Raw genomic sequence first — 15,686 nt, forward strand, 5'->3', positions numbered from 1 at the left:
GAATTTCGTACTCCAGGTAGCAATGTGTTTTAAGTTATTATTAATAGTCATAATGGCGATATCCAGGGAGTTAACTTCGGCCTGTGTATAGATCTGCAGATCATCAGCGTAAAAGTGGAAAGAGCAACTAAGCGACGAAGAAAGGGAATTAATAAAGAGAGAAAATAATAAAGGTGAGAGTATTCCACCCTGCGGCACACCAGATAGAAGATTGTTCCAGTCAGAAATATTCTGCCTAGAACGCACAGCTTGCTGACGGCCGCCAAGGTAAGAAGAAAACCAGTTTAAAGAAGTTGACGAAATATTAAGGTGACGAAGTATAGCAAGGAGGATATCATGGTCAACCATGTTAAAGGCGTTCGAAAAATCTACAAGAACGAGAACAGTGACCAATCGGTCCTCCATGCCACTTCGAATATCTTCTGTCACCTTAAGAAGAGCAGTGGTGGTGCTGTGACCTGGGCGAAAGCCAGATTGAAATTGGGAAAGACAATTATTTTTGTGGATAAAGGCAGATACCTGCTTGTAAGCGACAGCCTCAAGCACTTTGGAGAGAAAGGGTAATATAGAAATTGGCCTATAGTTGTTAAGTTGACGGGGGTTAGCGACTTTAGGAATTGGGGTAATAAAGGCTTTACGCCAGAGTCTAGGAAATGTCCCTGTCAACAACGAGAAATTGATGATGTGAGTTATAGGAGGAAGAAAGTAATCAAGAACAAGAAGGAGCATAGAACGACTCACATCATCACAGCCCACTGCCTTAGATTTAATTGACACAAGAGTTTTAAGAACATCATCTTTAGAAGCGGCAGAAAATGAGAACAGTTCATGTTGAGGTTTAGCCCAGGAAGTAATTTCAGAGATGGTTTGAGATTTCACTAGAGGACAGAGAGAACAAGCAATGGAGAAGTGGGAGTTAAGATCCTGAAGCGAGAATGGCATAGCGTCTATCTGAGCTCTCTGCTTACCAATGCCATGAGTATTGAGAAACTTCCATATATCTGCAGGCGAAGAGTTACTTAAGTTGTCAAAGAAATAGGTACGCTTAGCTGCTCTCACCATTTGATTGCAGCGATTGCGAAGCGATTTGTAGATACTCCAATTCTCATCAGACCGATCACGCTTAAAGGTCCTAAAGGCTCTGTCACGGCGTGTCATGGCTATACGAACACCTCTAGTAATCCACGGCGCAGGCTGCCGCTTTAATTTTACCGCTCTGCGCGGTGCATGTGCATCAAACAAGTGAAGAGTAAGGGAGTTAAAGTGAGAGATTTTCTCATCAATTGAAGACGCCACATACACCGGAGAAAAGTCGATCTTCGATGCATCAATTTTTAATGCCCCTAAATCGATCTTTGCGAAGTTTCGCATCCAAGTTATTTCGGGCTTAGCTTTTGGCACTTTCAACTTGTACGCAAGGTAAATTAAATCATGGTGCGAAAAACCTGGAGCTGACAACTGACCGCATTTTAAAACAAGATCAGATTGAGACGTGATCATTAGATCAAGCCAGGTGTCAGGAGAAGTAAGATTATGATGGGTTGGGTTGCAAGGAAGTACTGACAGGTTGACAGAGGAGAGGATGTTAATAAGCTTGGAGGTTTGGGGAGAGGGTTTTAACAAGTCAGTGTTAAAGTCACCCATAATTATGTGATGTGTATAAACTGAACAAAACGACTCTAAAATTATTTCTAAGTTATCAAAATAATTTACGGAAGGAGGACAATAAACCACGCCAAGAACAACCTTGGAATGCTTCACCTGAATCTCTAGAAAAATAAATTCAGCAGAAGCAGAGTAATTGCTAGGAGAGGAGGCTATAATAGAGAAAGGAATATCGTGCCGGATGTAGATGGCCACTCCTCCGCCTCCTTTTCCCAATCGATCGTTCCTTATAAGAACATAACCCGGTAAACTGTAGTCGTGAGACTTCAAAGAAGGTTTAAGCCAGCTTTCAGAGACTAAGATGGCTTGCACGGAGGTACTAGTAAAGGTATCTAGTAGTTCTGAATAGTGCGCGGGTATACTTTGTGCATTTAGGTGACAGACATTGAAAGTACCATACGAGTTTTCAAGAGAGATGTTCAGCAAGTTACATAAAGTTTCAGGTTCACAAAAAGATTCATTACTAGACATGGAAGAATTTGACGTATTGAAATTGTATGCAGAATGAAACGAATCATCCTCAGACATAATTAAATATGTCAAATAAAAATATTATAATAATAAAATAAATATTAATATATAGTAAATATAATACAATTTAAATATTTATAAATAATTAAGAAGATTCTAATGTCTTAAAATTTTACCCATCCCACCGGCTTAACATTGGCAGAAAACGTTACAATAAAAAGAAAGTGAATAATAGAAATATATAACAAAGTAGAATAATAAACTCCACGAAAAAGAAAAAAAAAAACATGACATATTGTTGGAATCTATCTTTAGAATAGGCTGTATACAATAAAAACCATAACCTCCCAACTTTACATTCGCTTAAACACAAAACAACATGTTTTAAAGTGGCAACACAGATAGCCATATGTCAGTGACAAAAACGTCAAATGTCATATATCAAAACAAAATTGTTAACTAATATTGTCGGTGAAATAATATTTAGTTATAAATTACAATAGCTATAGGAGGTAACTAAGAAATCGAATGTTTTGTGAGGAGGAGGTATATAACAACAATAACGACAACATAATGATAAGGAGTTATCCATACAAAGAGATATTAAATGAGTGTATTACTTCCTTAACCTAGCAGCCCTCTTGCTTTTGTGGTGCGGGTCAAAGGACACCGTAGTCTTCGAGGACTGAGAGGAGCCGCACAACTGGTCACCCTCGGCTGGAGGCTTATCCGGGATATCGGGGAGATCAGCCAGGTCCTCCTCTGTGTTGACCCGACGTCGGGAACCATCCTTGAGCTTGACGATGATATTGCCATCCAACGTCCAGCAGTTACGAATGCCCAGCTTCTTCCGTGCCAGAACGAAAAGTGATTGGCGCTGCTTAGTGAGGAACTCAGAAACAGCAATGGGCGTGCCTTTTAAGTTGACTTTTTTCCTCCAAATACTAGATCTAATGGAGAGATTTGTGAAGCGCACCAACACAGCCCTGCACCTTCCTTCAACAAACTTGCCGAGGCGATGACAAGCTGTTATCTGGTCACAAGTAAAGTCAGGCAATCCCAACTTGTCCCTGAAGATAGTGCCCAAATAATCACTGAGATTATTTTCAACGTCCTCCGAGATGCCTGTGAAAAGGAGATACTTCCTGCGATGTCTCATTTCTACCACATCTAGCGATCTGAGGCACTCTGAAATTTGTTGACGAAGCAAATTGAGAATAGACCAAACTTGAGTTTTAAAACCACTGAACTCATCCTGCAAGTGGGAAATGGTGATGCTGGTCTGGGGTGCGGCAGCTTTGAGCTGGTTCTCAAACTCCAGCATTTTCTTCATTAGCATGGTTTCAATGGCTTGCTGCGTGTCCACAACAGTTTGATAGCTGGCCATATTCACAGAGGACAGCTGTTGTGTTATGTGAAGTGACCCAGTGACAGTTAGTTTTGAGGTTAGCCAGTGGGATGTGCACAATATAACTTATTTAAGGCATATAATAGTGATTCTCTTCAATACTTTAGTAGAACTGTAAGTACTTTTGATATTTATCCACAAGTCCACTTTAGTTTGTAGCACAATTCTAATTTAATAAATAATTACTTGAAGAACACAATGTTGACTTTTATGCTCCTACCGCCGAAAAAAAAAGATTATCCCCATCGAATTGCACTCGTTCTAACCCCTTACATTCTACCCAATCTGTGAGTCAAATAAAGCTCTTTCCCTCGCTCTCTGTTCATTAATTAACCTGTGCTTTCTAGGTTATTAAGCTAGTATAATTGTATTACTCACACCCCATTTGATCCTAATTCAATTTGGTGCCTGTTTTTGTTACATAGAACGCCACAGAAAGGTTCTATATAAATACAGATCTGCTTCAATGTGTGTATCCAATAAATATAATACTGCAATTGCAGTGTTTGGTATAAAATGCGTTGTTATAAAATTAAAAAGTTTAACAATTAATATAAAAAAATCCTGCAAAAATGCCTGTGTAAGAATATACCCTATGTCAACCCCATGGTTTAGACGAATCCAACGATACCTCATATGTTAAACTCCGTACAGCAGTTCGCGTTGCACGACGTACCAAAGACTGAGACATGCATACGCTCGAAAACATTACACTCTGCATTCTGGTAAAAAAGTTTCAATTTCGATACTCCGCAAATCAATGGAAAAATTGTGTTATCTTATATATAAAATTCTCGTGTCACAATGTTAGTTACAGTACTCCTCTGAAACGGCTTTACCGATTTTCACCAAATTTTATATGCATATTCAGTAGGTCTGAGAATCGGCTACTATCTATTTTTCATACCCCTAAGTGATAAGGGTTGTTTACTCTTAAGGTTTTTCTATTTATATGGTAACACAACGTTTGCCTGGTCAGCTAGTATCGCTAGTTTTAAAGTGGCACCACCACACCTATTTCTACCTAATAACAGCAGTGTTAAGCACTACTGTGTTATCGTTTGAAGGATGTTTATCCCCAGGCAAACCCCAGGCAAAGGTCTCAGATAGGAGTCTAATCTGAGTTTGATTATAGAAGTCCATGGGCGGCAGTAGCCGCTTACTATCAGGCAGACATGCAGTCTACTCTGCTCAGTACGCTCGTTTGCCACTTCTATATTATAAAAAAATGGACTCGCACTTGCGAAATTCCCAAGTCCTCATTACTCCAATATAGCTATGTATAAATTGGTAGTAATGTACAGGTGTCTTCCAAGTATTCATGGTATGTCCTGCAAAGACGCGATAATGGCGTTAATAGAAATGAACTTCCGGTTTAAAATTATCCGTAAGAATGGCATTCTACTTATGTGTAATGTGTATAATAGGGTGGAGATCACTTGCAAGGTGCTTATAGTATAGAGGGTGAATTTTTCAAATAGGCCTTCAGGGCCAAATCCGAACCTATAAGGATTAGCGAAAAATGCTGAAAGGAGTTACGAGGCCGATTGTGATAAAAACTAAAACTGCACCATTGGTTTTTTTAAATGTCTTTTTCCCTAGCCGGGAATCGAACGAGTTCATTTTGAAAAAAAATACTTCCTCCATATTATTCCACTATCTGATAGTGTCGCTTATAAGAATCACGAATGGAGAGCAATACAGTATTTTTTTTGAAAATCATTACTGATCTGCAGGCGACTGGTAGATTCATTATTTAGAAGCAATTTTGATTGTTGACAACGTTATTGTTTAATATGATAGATACATTGAACAATAATGGATGGTTGAACAAACCGATATGTATGGCTATATAAGGTTCGATGGCAGATGTAATTCGCGATATGGCTCCAACACTTCTCAGAACTATATTCGTACTGTTGGCTATCGTCTCGCGTAGCGACGGCTTATATACTTTGGACGCGGTTTTGTCTACTAGTTTTTACGTATTAAAAAATAAAAGATATACAGGTACTCTGTCCGCATACAACACAAGAGCTCCCCCATGTGCTTTTTAAAAGTGTATTTCTACAAAGTTCCGCTTTTTTCTAAAGATTTTTAAAATTGGATCAGTTTTCAATAATCCATAATTTAGATAAACAATGAAATAACTAAAATAATATATTCGGAAATCGTTCCAATAAAGGAACCAATTGCGTAAAACATAATGATTAAAAACGCAAAAAAAACCTGACCGCTTAAAATATAACCAATGTCATACTTACAATTAAGACAAATGCAACGACTCCTCATATATTAAATCCCGTCACGCCATTTGGCAGTAGGACATGCCAAAGCGCGAGACATACATCCATATATACAATGCGCTCAAAAAACATTACCCTCCCTAGTCGGGTAAAAAACGACAGTTATTTTGAAATCATAGACAGACAATACTACTCTTTTGTAGATGTTTATGTATATTGCTTTGCATAAGCCCCTCCAAAGGGTTAGAATAACCTATGGCTTAGCATTCAGTTATTATGTATTGCTTTTTAATTTCCTTTATTAGCTGAGCTTGGATTGCTAAAAAATTAATCACTTGCTATTTTTTGTTCATCGCTTATTCTGGTTCGGTCCGCTGCACTCCTTTTATTAGGTATCTACATGTTTATAAAACGTACTAAAAAACAGGTCTAGTTTGTGCGGACGGAACGAAGTTTCGTTCGAAAATTCGGGCGTTTCCGGTTCTTCGAAATACTTTTCGGAAGGGCTTTGTGAAGAATTGATTATAATCTATTGATAGATTAATCCTACTCTATGGCTTTAAGCTAGTCCGAAATGATTGCTTTATTTGAATTAGTTGTATTTCCAATATAAAATATAATCGAATTTACTTTCAGACGAAGTAGACATTTTGTTTACGTAACAGGATGTCTACTCGGTATCCAGATTTCTTTACGTTCGTACCAATATTCAGGCATTTCCTACTCCGGATTACTCACAAGAGTTTGTTTCGGTCGGGTTTCATGAAAAACAACACACATTACTCATTTTTGGACGTTTTTAGATGAGGCGTTTTTCGCCAAAATCAAAGTATATCATTAGTTCAGCTTGAAGTATAATTATTTCAAATCTAAACTGAATCGAATAAATGGAAGCAGCAAAAATTTACTTGCAAAATTTGACCACCAAATATAGGTATCAAGTTTACAAAAACTTATAATTACAGACAGACGCATAAAACTTATTTATTATAGATAATCTAGACGGCTACAATGTCTAGATTCGTTGGCGTAGTTAGGTGAACGCTCTAGTTGGGTTGAAGGCCACCCGCCTAACGCTTGGTCAGTTTTTATTTATTAAAACCTACCTGTTATGTGTGGTGAGCCATTGACACGACGGAAAAAACTGCGGGCAGTCCGGGCCAATGGTAATGGTGTTCCGTATAATATATGATATACTAGGGAACTTTTTCAACTAAGCTCATAGCCAAATCTACAAGTATAAGGAATAGAGTAAAATGCTCAAAAGAGTTACGTGGCTAATTTTGATAAAAAAGAACACTGTACAATTAGTTAAAAAAAAAAATGTAAACCGAGGAGCGAACTGGTCGTTTTGAAAAAAAAAGTACAGCCTGTATTATCGCGCCATCAAATAGCGTCGCATATATGGATCAAATTCTAGAAAGTAATGATTACTGACAAACTAAAAGCAAAAGGCTATTTTTTAAGGTAATACTATTTTCCTTTATACATTTACATACTACTACGCTTTAATTCATAATTGTTGTTGTTGATGTCAACCCACCACTAACCCACTGCTGGGCACGGGTCTCCAGAGTTATTTTAGGTTTAAGGTCTGGCCAAGTGGGAACAGACTCACACACTTCCTTGTGAACTTCTTTTAAAGACACTTTTACATCATTACATGAATTGTGCCTAATAACTTTGCGAAAACCAAATTTATTCTTCAGAATCTTTATACGGAACCCCAGACATATCTTCTCAGCGCAATCTAAGCTAGGCAGTGCCTCACGTTTTAAGGTTACTCAGCGCAGAGAAAAAAGCTATCTATTCTCTCATACAATCAACTAGGTACCGCGATAGAAACTGGCGATGGATAATAGACAATCAAAACGAATGATAGAGATAGATTCGATTGGACACGACGTTTGTTGCGTATCGTTTAAGATATAACGATAAAGATATCCGAACTTCTTGACTAATATTAGAAATGCGAATGTGATTTTGTTTGTTTGCTACATTTTCACGCCACATCATCAACCCATTACTATCCCACTGCTGGGCACGGTTCTCCTCTCATTATGAGAAGGATTAGGCCATAGTCTACCGCGCTGGCCAAGTGTGTATTGGTAGACTTTACATACCTTTGAGATTATTTTTTTTTCTTTTAAATCTCTCAGGTATGCAGGTTTCCTCACGATGTTTTCCGACGTTTAGCAAGTAATAATTAATTTCTAATACGCACATCACTTTGAAAAATCACAGGTGCATGCCTGGGATTTGAACCTTGGACCTCTCAATCGAGGGTACGAGTTTTTAACCACTAGGCTACCTCTGCCTTTCACGCCTAAACTACATGAATTTTGTACACATTTCAGGTGTTCCGTAAAGGACATAGGGTACCTTTTATCCCGGAAAAAGTACCGTTCCCGAGGAATAGAAATACCTCTGACCGCGAACGAAGCCGCAGATAAAACCTAGGCTTTAAATTATTTCAAATGAACTAGGACCTGGATTTGAATTTTTGCGTAGGAATTCAAGATAATTAATTTTAATTCAGGTTTAAGAATGTAACGTAATTAATCTTTTACCAAACCAGGATATAAGGAAGGTATTTTTCGAGCTATGCATCTACATAGCTTGAGCTATATCTGAGTGAATATGTAGGTACATATGATTGAGTGTTCTTTGGTATGCTGTAGGTACAGCCTAATCTTCTTCATGAATTTTACCAAACAAGGTATCGTTAGATTCTTGCAAGTGATACCGGGAACATCTAAATTCCAAAAATGGCATCTGTGATTCCCTTTTTTTCGGCAAATGCGACTTATATCGCAATCGGGTTTTTATATGAAAACATGTGAATTCTCGATACTCGTCATTTGAGTTTGGGTTTGTTGGGTGGCACTCACGTCACAAGGAATCCCCGTAACAGATGGCTGTTAGAACAGCGAGTATTACCAAAAGCTTGTAAATATAAAGAATTGTCTCATATAGTAGCATACGGTGGTAGTTAATGAATAAAGCATATATTTTCATACATGCAATTTTTCAAACGAAAAAGTAGGCAGCATTACTAAATATATACCTAAGAGCTTAAAATCAATCATAGAAAAGTTTAAGAAGTTATGAATCATGAAGTCGAGAAAGTATGACCAATAGATACGAGTACACGCTGAGTTCATTGAATCATAACTCCAAAATGACAGAAGTATTACACGCGTGGTAACAAGGTGTGCGCACGGGTTTGCTCGCGAGAAATGTTAGTTAAACACAATACAAAGTACGTACAGCCGAATACAGAATTTCCTCCTTTTCAAAGTCAGTACCCTTACCACGAGTTTTCAAAACATCCCACAATACTGTTCTGTACTGTTCATTAGGCACAGTTTCTCCTTACTTTTGTGTGTTTGATTGTTATGGTCGGATTTTGGAACAAGTTAAACCGATTTTAATGTTTAACCATCCCCAGAAAGTTTGTAAAGTAAACATAAGATACTTTTTCATTCCTGCGAAGACGGGCGTGAATTCAAGTATCAACGCTTAGTAATTGTTCATAGGTTTTTTATAATCCAGAAATAGTAAACGATGTCACATTCCACCTGATTGCAATTGGCTACTGCCACTACTATTTGTAATCGAACCCAGATAAGATTAGACACAACTCAGATGCGTTGCTATCCATTAACACTAACTTGAAACTCCTCAGATAGGATAAGGATGTTTCCGTTATCGAACCTTTAATAAGTACATCTTGTATTCAATCGATTCATAACTTTCTCTTACTATTGTTTTCTTTTGAATTGCCAAATATACATAAAAGCGTCTACTTTAGTACACGGACAGACAACATAATCTCTTAATGTATTGTTAGAAGTTCGCGCGTTAATAAATATTCCAAATACGAATTCAAATCTGTCGGCCGAAACATTCGTGGCATGTCCGTTGTTCCTTCCTCTTAAATCATTCACTGAATGAAATATAACCGAGTGAATGAATGAATTGAAACTGTTTAGTATGCGGTATGCCTCCGCTTTAGATAATTCTATTTAAAGTGGATGTAGTATGCCTGTTGTCGAATCTTAATTGATTTGGACGTTGCGTCAGTGCCTTATGTGTAGTTAAGTGAATTAGTTAAGCACGTTGGAAAATTTATGCGTGTGAATGGCGTTGAACAACCCTATTGGTTGTCGTATCGTCGGCGTTGAGCGATTTGATTTTTAGTGGCTCGAAAATATTCTGTAATCGCGTTGTCTATACTAATATTATAAAGAGGAAAACTTTGTTTGTTTGTTTGATTTTAATGAATAGGCTCAAAAACTACTGGACCGATTTTAAAAATTCTTTCACCATTCGAAAGCTACATTATCCGCGAGTAACACAGGCTATATTTTATATGAAATATATATGATAAATAGATTTTGAGGCGCTACAAAGTTTGCCGGGTCAGCTAGTCTTTTATATAGAAGTAATATTTTATGGTTAAAATCATAGATTAGTAAAGATTACTCACTTCTAACAAGAAAATGTACCCAGTTTTGAGAATTGAAATTGTTGCGTAAAAAAGTTTTGCCACGTCTCCGTGCTAAAATGTCCCTAAAATATTTGAAATACTTATTTATTTATTATGCAAATTACGCAGTATTAGTTATTTATTCGTAAATTTTCTCTAAAAATGGTTTTATTTGTCAAGAATTAAAAAAAAAGAACTTACTATAATAAGCCGTTTGTGGCTTCATTCAATTTCAAGGCGGCGAAGTATCTTTACTAATCTATGGTTAAAATACGTTAGTTATAAATATCTGCTACCTTACTGACTTACATATGTGGCAACTATTGTAATGTAAATGGTTGGTCATAAAAGTCGATATGCGACAGTGACACGACTAAACATACGTATCACGTCTCATATCATACCAGAATTATCATATCATTTCTGAAATACGAGTACAATGTTTTTTTAAGAAAAAATATATCGTAATCAACTATGGCGACGATTCTATTTGCTTTTTTGAATAAAAAATACTTAAAATCATATAATCCGAAGCATCGTACACGAAGCTTCGGACGATATTTCGGATTTCGTGCGAACAGAATATACTAGTTACTCGTAGGCACTAAGACACGTGCCTTCTGTTAACTGATTGATTTTTTTGCGCCGGAATAGTTAAGCGTTTTACCATGAACACTTGGGAAATGATTATGTTTTCTGAGAAACATCCTAATTTGTAACATCTGGGGATAAAGCAAGTTTACACTCAAGTTATAATTATAGGGGATCATTAATGTTGTGGTTAAATATCTTCGTGTGGTTTTTTGAATGTCACTTTTTTATAATGTAGAAGTAATAAACGACCAAGTAGTCCACCTGATATTAAGTGGCTAATACTGCCTATCTGTGATTACAGATATCCATAGGCAGACCAGATAAGAGTCCTATCTGAGGTCACATGCGTAGCTCCTTGACGACTAAGTTGGGTCGCTCCGCATAAATTTATTTTCCATATTTTCTCTTTTGTCGTTCAATGATTGTTATTTTACCCGACTACGGAGAGTAATGTTTTGAATGTGTGTTATTACCCTAAAACTAAACATAATCTTTATAAAAAACGGTCTTTACTCCTTTAATTACATACGGACAATAATTTTTGTGTTTATATGTGTATTGAGTCTATTTTACTACTATAATGACTACCCAAAGAAATTTGCAAATCATCACTTGCTTGTACTTTAGATCGGTTTGAATGTTAACTACCGATGAGGTCAAGGTACGGTATTGGCGGATTAAGGCACTTGTCGTATTAGCGATAACACCCGTTATTGATATTTAATCTATCTGTTGTTTTGCCTACGAAATATCGACATTTTACATTTTTTTAATTTTATTTTTTTATAATATAGGAGTAGCAGACGAGCATGCAGTTCACCTGATGGGAAGTGGCTACTGCTGTCCATGGACATCTGTAATCAATCCCAGACAGGATTAGATTCCGAGGTCGGCCACAAATGCACCACTACCCCTGAAGGCCCCCTAAGGTTGGACGCCGCGGAAGGGTATGTCTTCCTTACCACACCCTTCAAACCAGAACACAGCTGTGCTTTACACTGCTGTTGTTGGCTAAAACTGAATGAATGTACGATGGATAAGAAGAAAATATCGTTATTGTGTGCTGAAAAGGTAAGTAAGGAAGTAGAATGTAGTTCGACCTCTGAGGCAACACCGCCACATCTATTACTGCCCACTGCCCCGTACCAGCAGGGTTAAGCACTGCTGTGTTTAAGCGGGTGATAAGGGAAACAAATTTATCTGAGGCTCTCTTACTTGGTCTTTAGGTATTCCTAATTTCTATTGGAACTCATCATCAAAGCAGTGATAGCCTAGTTGGTTAAGATACTCGGCCTCTCGATCGAGGGGTCCGAGGTTCAAATCCCAGGCACGCACCTCTGATTTTTCGAAATTATGTGCGTATTAGTAATTCATTATCACTTGATAAAACGGTGAAGGAAAACATCGTGAGGAAACCTGCCTGCATGCCTGAGATTTATAAAAAAAAATCTCAAAGGTGTTTGAAGCCTAGCAATACGCACTTGGCCAGCGCGGTGGACTATGGCCTAATGCTTCTCATTCTGAGAGGAGACCCTTGCCAAGCAGTGGGACAATAATGGGTTAATGATGATTGGAACTCATCTGTGGCCGACCTCAGTGAAGAATCTAATCTTATCTGAGGCTGAATATAGATGAGCGGCAGTAGCTACTTACACGTCAGGTCACGTCTGATCGTTTGTACACAATACTATAAAAAAAATGGATGGAGTTAGCTACACACGTTAAGATTCATCGCTAACGCTTCATTCGCTACCGGTCAGACAAGTCCCACACGATTTCGGAACAATCAGATCACGCTAAGCTGTGAATTAGGTTTGATTGGTCCGTTCAGCTTAACGAGCAAACATGGCGGGCACTTGTGGTCATCTCGTTCCTCTGCTAATGGGTCTGGGGGTTTCGTCAAGGGATCATCGACTCCATGTAACGCTATGTATGAACTTTTTTATTTATAATACAGAACATGCCGTTTAAAAGCAGTGTTAAGAGCGGCTGTGTTATAGTTTGTAGGGTTTGGTTAGAGAGATATACTAATCCAAGGCGTTATAAGTTAGTCCTCAGGGGTTGGAGCGTATCTGTGCCCAACTGCTGGTCCCGCCTATATTCTTATCAGGGGTTGATTACTGTATGCTCTTTTGCTAATTCTACTGTGTTTTAAAGTGTGCATACTGAAAATTACGAATAACTTGCTCAAATGGTTCTTAAAAAATCTCAAAGATCTGTGAAGTCTACCAATCTGCTCTTGGTCAGCTCGATAGACTATGGTTAAATCCCTCTCACTCTAAAAGGAGACCCATGAATAGCAATGGAACAGTTATGGGTTGACACCTTCATATTTCGAACTACCATTCAACATGTTGGAATCAAAAATTTTGGTTTTTCAAATGTTATTGTTATAATTTTGAACGTTAGCAAAACTTAACATACTTTAGTAATCATAGCCGTATTTGCCTAAGTTCCTTAGTAGTGGCCTCTCATTATACAAAGGGCTTATTGTAATATCTCAAGGCCGGTTATCATACGGCTTTCGTGACATGAATATTTCCGATGGTACGTGATTATAGTTTCCGGTTCTGGTAAATTTATGGCCGTGTTAAGAGTGTAACGCTAAATAGACATAAAATTTAGGGGTTCACTACGCCATCGCTAATACCGTCCCACTGCTGGGCAGGAGTCTCCTCTCAGAGTGAGAAGTTTAGGCCATAGTCCACTGCGTAGTCTAAGTGTGACATCTTTACACCTTTGTGAACTTGAAGGTGGTAGAACTGTTTATGATTCGACTCCGGCGGCACCACCGCCACGCCTATTTTGTTGTTGTTTCAAGCGTTGTTGTGTTCTGGTTTGAAGGGTGTGGTAAGGGAAACATACTTTTCGAGGCGTCCCAGCTTAGTACTCAGGGGTAGCGGCGCAGCTCTGGCTGACCTCTGGTAGGCTGATATCCAATCTTATCTGGGTTTGTCCATGGGCGGCATACTCCTGTATTATTTTTTTTTTATTTCCCACAGGCGTGTAGGTTTTACCACAATGTTTTCCGTCACGTTTATTAGTACAATTTCTAATACGGACAAAAGTTTAAAAACCACGTATAGATGTAGATTCGACCCTCGGACAAAATTATATGAGCTATGTTACCATTTTATGAGCTTGTCGTAGCATTCTTATAAGTCAATTATGGCATATTTTCATAAGCTTTTTCACAATCATCACATCACATCACAATGGATTAATCCGTTTCGAACATTAGACAGATATCAGACAGGTCTTCACAAAAACATAAAAAAATGTTTTTCAAATTACGAGCGTAGCAAATAATATTTATTTTGGAAACGCAGACAGACCTTGATATTATTTACCTGATAGATGATAGATCATTGATCTACTGGGTGTTTGACCTCTGCGAGTGGCCACTCCTGTCTCTGCGTAGTATTCGGACCGCGGTTAAGCCTTATTTAATAGGTAAACGCAAAAAACGTATGTACCTATAGTCTAGAAGAACTACGTAGCATTTTTTCGAAATGTAAGAATTTGTGGAGCTTTATGTTTAACAGAGATGAAAATTAGAAGTAGTGAACGAGCAAGTAGTCCACATGATATTTGATTACTTCCTGCCCGTGTTAACTGATTAGTTTATCAGATATAGTTTGGTGATTAATATTCTTTTTTTTTAGTAGCTCAAAGTAGTAGTAGAAGTAGCTCGTATTTAGCTAAGGGATCATAGGCTACAAATGTACGACCACAAATATTTTGGCTGTATCCATCCATCCATCCATCAGCCTTTTGAGGTCCACTGCTGGACATAGGCCTCCCCTAATTGGCGCCACTCCAACCGGTCCCATGCCCTTTGAAGCCATCTGTCCACCTGGTCGGGGGGCGGCCTGAACTCCTTTTGCCTACGCGCGTATTTTGGGTGATAGAGCGTAAAAGCCCTTTATCAAGATGGCGGCCGAGGGCCAAGTGTTGCGATCCCACAAACTTGGACTTAGCTTCACACTAACCCCTATATTCTAAAAAAAAATTGCGACCTCTGACAATTGCAACTCAAATATAACACATCAATGAATTAACATTAGAGATAGACTAATATGTGCGGCGATGAACGTTTGTTCCTCGAATATTAATATAGACGAAAACTAGCATATCTCAATTATGATCATACCGGTTTACGTGTAAATATACGTGTTCGAATCCCTGTAAAAAAACATCAAACAATATAAAAAAACGTTAAAATCTTCAATTTAAATCTTAAGCTAACAAATCTCAATGGAAACTTAGTAAATGTAATACGGTTAGATAGATATGATTCGTTCAAACATTGAACACAATCTAATTTAGCAGAGTGTGAGCAAGATCACGCAATACAAACAAGTCTGGGTGCGGCTTAACTTTTCGCGTTTATTATACTTAGGGTTGTCACTTGTATGTAAGTAATATTTGTTTTTTTTTTTTCGTAATAATTTCGCAGTATTTTGGATTGAATTGTATTACAGTTTAAGGACGAGTGTAGCATAGTAAAATAAGTAAAAAAGGAAAAGTAAGTCCGGTCTTTTCTAAAACATAAAAATAAAGATGTTAATCTGAAGGCCTTCCATTTGTATTTTTGCCTCACCTTTAAATTGGTGGTACTTGGTAAAAATGTAACACCCAAAAATATTATAAGTCTATAAGAATATGTCTAAGAGATAGAAGGAATGCATAGTAAGGTTCTTTTGTAAATAAAGCGTGTGTTAATAAATAATAATTTTAATTAAACTTGTCAAACGTGGAAATTCCTTGCAATCTTTGAAAATATGCAAAAAATATACAACTATAGAAA

General features: G+C 37.7%; 1 protein-coding gene across 1 annotated transcript in view; it reads left to right on the forward strand.

Annotated features, from left to right (window-relative positions):
- Window positions 1-15,686, forward strand: part of LOC140756054 (tRNA dimethylallyltransferase) — a 301,945-nt gene that overhangs the window by 43,134 nt on the left and 243,125 nt on the right. The window lies entirely within an intron of this gene.

The sequence above is a fragment of the Epargyreus clarus genome, unplaced genomic scaffold (genome assembly GCF_041222505.1).
Source record: "Epargyreus clarus isolate Ecla_fem2 unplaced genomic scaffold, WU_Ecla_fem_2.2 ptg000034l, whole genome shotgun sequence".
Taxonomy (NCBI): domain Eukaryota; kingdom Metazoa; phylum Arthropoda; class Insecta; order Lepidoptera; family Hesperiidae; genus Epargyreus; species Epargyreus clarus.